A 12312-nucleotide genomic window follows, 5' to 3' on the forward strand; every position below is an offset into this window, starting at 1 on the left:
CAATGAAGAATGTTATTTATGCTTCCATTCAAATGGAGAAGTCATGACAGCAGTTCTTACATAGAAGATGACATTAAGACATGGACATAAACCATTGGCTTACTACAGAGGGATTTTACATCCAGTAATGAAGGGACATTATCCCTGTGAGCAATATTTAGCTGCTGAAAAAGCTTCAAGTATAACAATGGGGTGATATGATACGATATATGATATGATGTGGCATTTATAACGCGCCTGTACATAAGTGTTTCTAGGCGCGACAAGACAAGGAGGGGGAATAGGGGAGGGCAAAATAACGATCTTACTAGGCCTTGTGTCATTAAGATCGCGCAAGTGCAGGGAAGAGGGAAGGGCAGAAGTGCCAGGGGGGGAGCGGAAGGGGGAAGTGCAGTTAACTCACAAGTTGCTGTGAGGAACTCGTGGTATCAAAATTAAGAACGCAACACATAGAGCAAGTTCAATGGTGTTTAGTGAACAGTTTTCAAGGGATTTGTAAAAACTCCTAACTTGCCCTAATGCTAGAATGAGAGTAATCTTGACCCTTGAAAGAAAGGAAATAAAACAGTCCTACTCAGTCTAGTGCAAAATTATAATAGGTAAACTAATAAACCTATTAATTGCCCTAAGCTTATTCAATGACTGTGAAGAGGGATGAGTAATTAAACAACACAAAGAGTGCTTCAAATTTAAAGTCAGAATGGAAGTATGACTTCTTCATCTAGATTCTTCAAGGACCTGCTGGGTTTTCCTCAGAGATATATAGGTTTTGAGTGGTTTTATTGCATAGAGGTTCCCATATACTATCATGCACAAGACTTCCTAGTATTTCACTCCTATTAACACAAATGGGAGAGGAAAAGAAATTCAGTAGCACCCATTTCAGCTCATCCCCACATGAAAGAAAGGGTACTATCTTCAGGTCTTTCTTTCTGTGGGGTACTATGTAGACAGCAGAGCTGTTAGGGAAATTTATCCATGAATCCAGGGAGTTCAGGATCCTATCTCTGCCTGGAATTAGGTGATTGTGGGGACATATAAGATGGTATGTATTGTCTTCTCTCATGTTGTGTTGTGTGTTTGTCAAACGTCTCGTGGCCTGTTGTACATGGTACCATGATTTAATTATGTTAATGCACTAATTCACATATCACTATATGTCCAACAATTGCTATTCTTACTTTTGACACATACTATATGTTGTGGTAAAGGATGTTGAAAATGGTGTTATTACTGTTGAATTAACTAAGATGACAATTCACGGCCTGATGAAGGACTGAATTAGTCCGAAATGCATTGGCCATTGATACATCTGCCTACAAATAAAAATTATATAGAGGTCTCATTCGAAGACCACTACAACCAGTGAATAAAACTGATTTATTTATTTTGAACTTACTGGATTTTAACTATTATTCTACATGATCACAACTGATAGATACCACTAAGTGAAATTTAGGGTATGCAGCCTACACTGAAGACTGACTAACCTAGGATCTTTGTTTTGTCTAATCGTTTTGTGCCCATCACGGAGGCGCATCACATTGGGTTTGCACCCCACCCAGATTTATAAACTTATAAAGATATACAAAATACATCAAACTACCATCAAGACTACAGCTGTGCCCACTCACTGATCTCATTATGTTGCCTTCCACCACTCTCCTTTCAGGAAGAAATACCTGAGAGTTTAGAGGTTGGAAGGTAACTCTCATTTTATAGCTGTAGTGTTGGTAGTGGTTTTACACTCAGAGCTTCCCATAGATTTTACATCATTGATGAGAGAGGGAGTTGAGTCTTATTCCGCTCCTCACACCATAATCTGAGGAACTCATGGTATCAAAAGTAAGAATGTAACATAAAGAGAAAGTTCAAGGGTGTTTATTGAACAGTTTTCAAGGGGTTTGGAAAAACTCCTAACTTGCCCTAATGCTAGAATGGGAGTAATTTTAACCCTTGAAAGAAAGAAAATGAAACAGTCCTAGACAGTCTAGTCCAAAATTATAATAGTCAAACTAATAAACCTATTACTTGCCCTAAGATTATACAATGCATGTGCAGAGGGAGGAGTAATTAAACAACATAAAGGGTGCATCAAATTTAAAGTCAGGATGGAAGTATGACTTATTTATTTAGATTCCACAAGGACCCCCTAGGTTTTCCTCACCCAAGTCCGGATCTCCTTTTCAGTATATGGTTCTCTTGGTCTTAGCGAGGCGTAGGCTCTCAGGCCAGGCAGCTCAGCCCCTCTCAGCTCTTCAGTTCCTAACTAAAAATATATCACCACAACTGTTCACTGTAGTTGGGTTTCTCTCACCGTAGTTATAGTGTTCACAAGGTTGCCAAAACAAAATATTTCTCCTGATAAGTACAGACTGTTCAGGGTTCCCTTCCCCAAAGTCAGGTTTATGTGCAATAAATTACAAAGACATATCTAAGCCACAATTTCAAAAGATTTAGGGATTCCCTTCCCCAAGTTGTCTGCTTCTCTTCGATATCACCAGTTAATGTAGGTCTCCCTCTATCTGGCTTGGACCTCCTCCTTTCAACCATATCACAATTCACTACAGGCCTCCCTCTGTCAGGCTCAAACCTCCTCCTTTCGAATATCACAATTTTCTGTAGGTCTCCCTCTGTCAGGCTCGGGCATCCTTCTCATAGTTTGCATTTCACAAGTTCAAAGTAGGCTCTACTCAGCGGGCTCAAGCCTGCTTTACAGTTTGCATCACGCAAATCACAGTTCTCTGTAGACTCCCTTCATTCGGGTTCAAGCCTTCTTCCTTGTTTTAGTTTCTCTGTCGAAGATTTTGGAAACTGTGAGGACTTGTCTTTTACCACAACATGACCACTCCGACATATTCAGTTTAAAGAGTCTTTCAAAAAGGCACTCTCAATTCAGCCGGACCACTCTGCTACTCATTTTCAGGGTTTGAATCTTTTGCTGAAAAACTACCAGTCGCATTATGCACTGGGACTCAGTTCATTAATTTCTGTTATGCTTCATCCACTCACATGCCACTGGGTTCCTCTCTCTCTTAGACTCACCCAGGTGGCACGTGCTGACAGGCCGGGTCTAGTGTTTTCTTGGGTTGAGGTCAGGGTCGCACCACCTGCCCCTACTTCCTCCACAACTCCGTCATTCACCCGGGAGGGAAGCAGATGCTTCTTGGCTGGTCTTTCCTCCCCAATTCTGCCCTTCACCTGGGAGGTAGTGCACTACTTTTCCCAGAATGCACTTCTTCCTCTGTTTGTCAGTGCCCCAGAGGAATGGGCACTGGCCTGGACATCTCCCGCTCTGAGCAGCTCTCACTACTCTGGCTTCCAGGTACTGTCCAGCGTTGCCAGCTAGTTCGCTCAGTGCTTGGTACTAAGGTAGGGATCCTCTGCCGGACTCAGCCTTTGCGCTTCCCTCCTGGCTTCCCAAGAGCACTGCCTTCTCTCCCTCAGCAGCCTTCTTTTATACACCTGTGAATTGGTAATTGGCTACAGGTGCTTGGTCAGGGTTGGGACTGCCTGTCTCTATTAGTGGGAAAGCCTACTGTCAGAGTGTGATAGTCTGTCCTCTGTTTCTCAGTGTGTTTTTCTTTTGTAATCTTCATGCTCTTAGTCCTTCTCTTCCTCGTCTTAGTCCTTTGCTGTTCTAGTAGAGGAATGGAATTATGGTTGTAGTGTCGTATGAAAGGGAAAGAAAAATAGGTTCGATTTTTGTCATAAAAGGAGGTTTGGATGTAAGCTTGCAGAGAAACGGATTTCACAAAGGAAAGGTAAAATTTGCATTGGGGTTTTTGGGATAGTCTTGGTTTCCCCTGATGGCACTGTCTTCTTTTCCATAGGGGAAAAGTTTGGGGTAGGACGGGATTTTGATAACAATATCCCACAAAGACAGAGGGGTTTTCGGGTAGGGGTGTATGCAAAAAACAAAAAAAAAATTCTGCGTCTCGCCCAAGGGCGCTCCTCCCGCAGTCCCCAAGGACCCCCTGCTCAGGTAATCCTCCCTCCCTCACATCCAAGTTCGATGGCCCTCCCTGGGCACCTTAACAAAGGATCCGAGGGGTCTACAAGTGAGAACACCCTCATGTTTCTCACAGGTGTCCAATAACGATTTTTTAGAGCATGCATTATTTACAATTTTAGAGAAACCCAAAAGTACATTGACCACACAAAGAGCGTTGGTGTACGAGGTGATTATTTCCAACCCCGCAATCAAAATTCTTAGATGTAAGACAGTGAATCCAGCAATGTTTATAGCAGAACCAGTAGGAGAGGATGATTATGTACATGATTGCACAACGCATATTGAAAATTATAACGAAATCCCCCAAGCTAGAGAAAATGCCATTGGGAGGGGGGAAGTTGTTTTTATTGATGGTTCTTTGAAAATTGTCCAGACAACTGGCGAAAGGCATACAGGAGCAGCAGTAGTGAAACTGAATAGAGAATGTGCATTCGATGGAAGTAACAAGCATAATATTGTCTTCAAATTATTCAGCACAAGGCGGATGGTGTCTCTGAGTGGTTAAAAGGATTATTAAAGGAAAGTTAAACAACACTTTTAAAAAGGGATGGCTACATTGCTTGCCCCTTGCTTTAAATGCCCTTAGAAATCAGCCTGTTTCAGATCACCATCTAACTCCTCATGCATTGGTGACTGGATGCTGTATGAGAACTTTATTGACTCCTCAAACTAGGGTAAGAACTGATACCCATAGTGTAGCAAAGGCATTAGGTGACAAGATGCACGATTATTTAACAACAAGGATTGCAAGTGTTTATTTCATGTCTCAACAGATCAAGAGCAGAAGGGTGGGGTCAAAAAGAAGTGACAGAGACAACCAATTGCATGAACCAGAAGAGTTGCTGAAACCTCCAAGGTTGTTTCCAGGAGACAAGGTGCTAGTGCACAAATGTATACGTACCTGGAGTACACCCCACTTTGAATGGCCCCATGAGGAAGAGGAAGCTAGCCCCACTGCAGTTAGATTGAAAGGGGGAAGAGCGTGGCTACATCTACACAACGTCAAACCTCATAAAGACAAAACATCAGCCCCTCCCGAAGGCATCACAAGAGAAGCAAGAGAAGTAGTTCCGCACATGCAGACTCGTCAGATGGCTAGAAACGAGAACAAGGAGAATGAAGTGCACACAAGCACTATAGATTAGGGTTTATCGTTTTTCAACTCTACTGAAGATAGTTGTTTCTTAAAGTTGACAAGGAGAAAATAGACTTGCAGCTACCGAGGAACACTCTTTTTAGACAGGCTTAACAGAACAATGAGAGAAGAGCCCAGACTTTGAAGAAGAAAGAAGAATATCGACCATCATATATGATACCTATTATCACACTATTTTATTTTTTTATTTTATATTTACATTTATGACAACGCCCAGACCCAAGGGTATCATGGCGATAGTGCAGCATAAACGTGAGGAAGCAAAATACAGAAAGGTAAAACAGATGTTCACTTTACTCATATTTGTCAAACAGCCAGGTCTTAGTACGTTTTTTGAAGGCAGGGAAAGATTGTTCGTTACGAAGGTGAGCAGGCAATGTCTTCCAAAGAGTGGGAGCCGTAACACAGAAACTGACTCCACCCGCCTTTTGCTCTTGAAGCGTGGGGTAAACAAAGAAATATTGGAATTGGATCTGAGTGTACGTACAGATGAAATTTGGCTGAGGCAATTATTTAGGTACTGCGGTGATGCATGATAGAAAGTGTTTTGAAATCTAGACAAGCGTTGACAGGGAGCCAGTGGGAATCGTGTCTGCGGCAGAGATGTGGTCCGACCGTTTGAAACAGAGGGCAGCACAAAGTGCTTTGTTTTGGAGTAGTTGGAGCTTGGACATATTGGCATTGGAGGTGCCCATAAGAATGACATTACAGTACTCAAGTTTAGAGATGATTAGTGCTCCAGCAAGTGTGATGCAGTTGCTATGAGAGAGGAATTTCCTGCTCAGGGAGATGGGTCTGGCTGTGTAAGCTGTGGAGGATGCAAGAGTGTAAGCTGTCTGTTCATGGATAAGTCTGCTTCGAGGTAGACTCCAAAGGTTTTTATTTGTTTTGAGACCGGGATGGTTGTGCCATCAATGCAAAAGGATAAGTAGGTAGGGTCTAGGTGTCTGATCAAATGAGGGGAGCCAATGACCAGGAGCTCCGTTTTTTCATAATTCAGGCATAGGTTATGGGTGGCCGTCAAGTTTTGGATCGTGCTATAAACAGTGTTGATTTTGATGTTATCAGTGTCATGCTCACCAGAGAGTGGGACGAGGATTCTCGTTTTCATCTGCAAAATTGGTGAAGATGATTCCTGTGAAATCAAGGAGGTTGGATAGGGATTTAGGGTAAATGTTGTAAAGAGTGGGTGAGAGACAGGATCCTTCAGGTACACAAAGTATGGCAGGGATGGTATCAGCAGCATTTTCACCTCTGAAGACTTGCATGGTCCGACCACTAAAGAAGGATTTAATCCACAAGGTTGCTTCTGGCGAGAAGTGAAATGATGGTTGAGGTCTTGGCAAAGGATATTGTGGTCCACCAAATCAAAAGCTGCAGAGAGGTCGAGTAGGAGTAGGATCGCTAGGTTGCTAGAGTCACAGATGGAGTACATTTGTATTTTTAAGTCCAAGAGAGCGGGTTCAGTACTGTGCTTAGGTCGGAAACCAGATTGCCTTTTGCCAAGCAAGTGATTGATTTCAAGGAATTGCTGGATTTGTGCGTAGGCTAGGCGGTCTAGAATTTCTAACAGGAAAGGGACAGTGATGATGGGGTGGTAGTTGGTTGGGATAGAAGGATCAAGTTAAGTTTTCTTTAGAAGAGGGGAGACACAGGCCGATTTGATTGTGACGGATACCAAACACATTGCGAAAGAAGCATTGGCAAAGTCACTGATGATTGGCGTGAGTGTGGGAGCGCAGAGCTTTATGATATGGGCTGGACAAGGGTTGCCTTTACAGTAAGATGGTTTGAGTGATCTAATGGTAACTGCAACTTGCTCAAGTGTGACAGGGCTAAATGAGATGGCGGGGACGTTCTTGGTATCAGCTGCGATGGGTGTGGTAACCGGGTTCGGGTTGAGTATCTGTGGCTTGCTAGCTAGCAAGGCTTTTTTGGCATTGATTTTAGTAAGCAATGACTCAATTTTATGGGATAGAGCATCTTGGATTGTGGTGCACCAAGCTTTGTCAGCATGAGTGCTGGCGACGGGAGGAATAGGTGTTTCCAGATCCCAGTGGATTGCAATTAATTCCATGCTATTGGAACTAGCATTAGCAATTATGTTGTTATAGCTATTGGATTTGCAGGTAGCAACTGCTTTGTTATAGTTGAGGGCCAAAGCGGCGAGGGCCTGATAATTCTTCTGGTTTTTTTTCAAAGGTGTTTGAAAGTTATTTTTCCTTACGTAGGTGGACCAGTTCCTCGGAGAACCATGAGTTGTGACTTTTATGAGGGTTTGTGATTTTGGATTTAAGCAGAGCATGTATATTCAGGGAAGGGAGCAGACAGACATGGTATTGGGTGGCTAAGTCATGGGCAGAGTGGCTATAACTCAGTGCGTGAACGCTGAGAGCAGTGAGGGGGGTGGTTTTAGGTCCTCCTGCTTAAGTTTACGGGTGTTGCGGACTAACATGGGGCTCAGTGGCAACAGTAGGATTTTGTTGAGCTTTATAAGGGACATAGTGAAGTTTATAATTAAGTTGTCGGCCCAGGGTACTGGATCAATGGAATCGATGTTAATATGGACATTGGCTTTAAGAATCCAGTACAGGATATGTCTTTTAGAATGTGTGGGGGAGGAAATGAGTTTGGTGAAGCACAAGTCATTAAGAGAAGCTGACAGTGCGGTTGCTTTAGGGTCAGGGGTGTCCTTGAATCCAAGGTTAATGTCACCTAGTATGATGAATTTAGTGGCAGGTTTCATGAATGGCATGATCAAGAGCGACATTTCAAGGGTCAGTTGGGTTGTCTATATATCAAGAGGGCATTAATTGTAGTTTGGGGTTCTGTGGTCAACTTCAGGAGTAACCTTACCCCGGGGTGGGGGGCAGGGTGCAGATCCTGATTTGTTGTGAGGATTTGGCTATGAGGGTGACTCCACCTCCTGACGCATCTATACGGTCAGATCTAAATATAGTATAGTTAGGTGGTAAGGGAAAAGAAAGGAGTGGTCCAGAGGCCTTGTGAAGCCAGGACTCTGTACTGGCTAGAATGTCTAGCTTTAATTCCACTTTGAGGTTGTAAATTTCAACTGCATGGGCGCCTAAGGATTTCACATTGATGAGAGCACATTTGAGAGATTCTGTGGGTTGTGAGGTGGGGGTATTGTTTGAGGACTGCAGTGTCTTGGAGGTGGGTGTGGTAGGGTAGTAGAGGTCCTTTCACTAGATCTGGGACCTGTAGGTGATGGGTGGAAAGTTGAGGTGTAGTCTGGGTGTGTTCTGGAGCAAAGTCTGTGTTGGGGTAGTTTGCCCAGGCAATGAGCTGAGGGGCCCAAGAACCGGGCATCGGGGGGGGGAGCAACCGGTGTTGAGTAGCACATTTGCAGCATCAAGAGGTCATTTTGCACAGCAACAGGCAGAGAGGCAGTATTGTAGAGACAGAATGTGGCAGCACACAGTGTATTACATTCTAGATATGCAAGGCGTATAGGGCACCGTATCATGGCAAAGTGCAGAATCCCAAAAAACCTTACAATTAGTAAATTAATTCATCCATGAGGGTGAGCTAGCGTAAAAGTGCAGTGCAGGCGAGTCAGCAGGTGAAGGGTGGGAGACACGAAGGAGTGGGCAACAGTCAACAGCTTTAAGAAAAGTACTAAACATTAAGCATGGGTCATGATTTGAAGTCATTGCTGGTGGGGCCCCCGCAGTCCGAGACATTGCCTTTCAGGATGAGTGGATAAGTCTGTACGTGGGAGGTAGCAGGTGCTGCATACTCTCAGGAAAGGAGGGTAGTGGAGCAGAGTGAGTGAGGGAATTGGAGGGAATTTTTGGGGCTGCAGGCCTGAATAGGCCTTGAAGGAATCTCGAAGGTGGTGGGAGTGGGGATGCAGATGGGAAAGACTTCTGATGGGTAGAGAAAAATGGCTTGGAGGGAGTCGAGATGCCACCAGAATGGGGGGCCAGCCATAGGAGCTGGTCAGGTGAGCCCAGGGATGCATGGGGGTGGCATAAGAGTGAGACAGCAGTTATGGACGAGGGGCCACTGCGCCTCTGACCTGATGTTTTCTCAACAATACAAGGAGGGATGTTGTGCATCAAAAACGGCTCAGGAGTGGATCTTGAAGGAGGCTCAGGAAAGTGCCAGGCAGCATTTCTTTCGTCCAAGCCTGCTTGCCCGGCAAGACAGGCAAAGACAGTCTCCATGGGCCTTAAAACAGGGACTTTAAATGAGGCTGGCATCACCTCCCAGCTCAGGGAGGTATCCGCATTAAAGCTGCATCTTGCCCAATCGGGTTGCTGGATGTTGCTGTGTGATTCCAAGGCATGCTGGAACCTACCTGGTGGTATTGTAGTTGTGGTGGCCATCTTAATATGAGATCTCGGTGCTGAGCGTGGTCTTGCTTCCAAGACCCTCACTTTGCCACAGAGCTATCCTCCCGTCACACGTCACTAGTATGAACATTCTTTCTGCTCTTCTTTCCTACATATTACAGACTTATTCAGCCCTAATACGAAGAGGAATAAATATGGTTACGTTTTTGGAGGGCCCTAAGAATAATTGTATTGTATGGAAAGTGATAATTGGAGTAATACTCCATTTTTATTTTATACAGAAATGATTAAAAGGAGATAACAAATGTGCATATTAAAGGAAATACAAAATGGGGAGGCTTCAACATTTCATAAATTCATTGCCATCCAGAAATTTGATGGGTTTTCATGTAATTTTGATGGTGATATCAGCTGGTTTTATGATTTGTGTTTTTCTCCTAATTATTATGGCATTACGAAGTGTTTAAAAAATAACTCTGATATGCAGGGTATTATTGAAACATCTACTGTTGTCCCCACTGAAAGTTTAAACAGCCCGTTTTATAATATAACATAGAGTCTATTTCGATTTAAAAGGGATATTGAGGAGAACCAGGAAGGTACAAATATATATCTTGAAAATTCGATTAATTTAAAAAATAACCTATGCTACCCGCACATGAAAGAGGTGGGCCTAAGAGCATCAGATGAAAGTTGTTATGTTTGTTCTCGAATACTGTGTGCCATGAATGCAGCAAGAAAATGTATTGCAAGAGAAATGTCTTCACATGATGCAATATGCCTCAGTCATCTAGCAGCATGCACTAGCAGAGGACAATTTGAAGGGAAATTGGCTATGTTACAATGGCGATAAAAATTGGTATTCACAAGACACCTATGTGAAAACAAGAAGCATGGAAAATGGACTAGCATGAACAAGTAAGAAACGTATGTATCCATCCCAGATTCCAGAAAGAATAAAGGTTGTCCAAATGAAGATGCTGAATTATTCAGAAATTACTGAAAAACCAGGAGAGCCAAGATGCGGAGGAGAAAGACCTCAGCTAGTGATATATGGATGTGTGTTCACCAGTACCGGATGGGAAGAAGGAATATTGACCTGCCCTGCACCTCCATTGAAGAACGAATCAGCAAGCATAGTGCAGATAGCGAGTGACAAATGTCTGGAATCATGGGCTAAGTACTCAAAGCTACTCAGATGGGTCGACAATGAAGCAGGACCAGTATCTATAATACCACTAAGAAGTGCAACAACTTGCTTCAAGAATGATGGCCTGATCCTGGTGGGAAAAATCAAAGGATTGGGACAGATAATTGAAGTTCCAGGAATGAAAGAAGGGACTGCTGTATTAATGGATCGATATAGGGGCCTGTGGATCCAGAGCCTACATACCGTTGCATATGAATTGGGGAGGAATATGCTCCATCGTAATGCTACATGTATCAGCATTGGTGATTCTCCAAAGTGACCTGCATGTTGATGAATTTCCAAAAATGAATGAGCGCCTGAGGATGAAGAGATCACCCAAACTCCGCCGACTGCAGAGAAGCAATTATTTCTCAGCAAAATCAATGAAGACCTATGAAAATATTCAAGATGAGCATAAACTGTTCAGCAAGACGGCAATGATACTGACAGGTATAGTCTTGCAAGGACTTCCAGCTGCAGTAAAAGCCAAGCATCTGCAGATTGCAAGATGGGAGCTCTGCAGACGAAATGCAACAATAAAAGGATTCAATGCAATCAGAGAAGAATTGAAGGCCATCAGGCTGATAACCCTCCAGAACAGGTAGGTTCTAAACCTGATTACAGCAATGGAAGGAGGCATGTGTGCCAAGATCGGGCCTTCTTGCTGTACATTATATACCATCTCATGATGGAGGAAAGGGAACACAGACATACACAATAATCATGCTGACGATCCTGCATACAAAAAAGTTGATGAGACAGCAGGAGACGAATGGTTTACATCTTTACTGTTGTGGATTTCAAATTGGCTGGCAAATGCTTTTAAAGTACTTGGAGCAATACTAGAGTTTATATTGCTAGGATTCTGTCTCATAAGGAACATCTTGGGACAGTGCCAAAAGACAGCCAAGAAAGTTATTTGGTTGAAGATAATAATTGACATCGATGCTGGAACGGGTGAGCAGATGTAAAATGAAGCCAGTACCCAGGAGAATATAAAGAAAAGTACCCTTCTGCCCACAGGAACCACGTTCCATTACCCTAAGAATCAGAAAAAATATGTAGGATGTTGGATATTTTGTGCACACTCTGGAGAGTGCTGCCACATGACATGGAGTGCGGATGAACATATAAAAAATGCAGGCCACCAGAGGGGGGTGATGAAGTTTTGGATCCCAAAGAAGAAGCAGGATGAAGAAAACATGCTGGCAAATGATGAAGAGGAGATAAAGGCCATGGAAGAAGCGAGTTTGTTCAAAAATTCAACCAGAGGTGGGAATGTAGAGGAGCAGGTAGACGCTATCCTGCCAGGTCCTGCCCCCTCGCCGCCATCATATTGGAACAGTTGGAGAAAAGCCATAGATGGGACCCCCCTAGATTGTTCCTGTATCGCATCCAGTGTATGCGAGACATTATGCACTAAGACAGCCATTCAGAATGTACCCTCACACTGAAAGTGTGGAAGGATGTTGTATGGAACAATGCCATATGGAAGGACTTCACCTGCCAAGATGTCAGAATGCACATGTGGACATCATGCATGTACGTTAAGGTGAAATCTGAAAAGGACAAAGTGATGTCATGAAGGAGATATATGAACCTATGTTGAAAAAATATGAACATACAAAGTAAC

This window comes from Ambystoma mexicanum, chromosome 10 (assembly GCF_040938575.1).
Source record: "Ambystoma mexicanum isolate Mex_15411 chromosome 10, UKY_AmexF1_1, whole genome shotgun sequence".
Lineage (NCBI taxonomy): Eukaryota > Metazoa > Chordata > Amphibia > Caudata > Ambystomatidae > Ambystoma > Ambystoma mexicanum.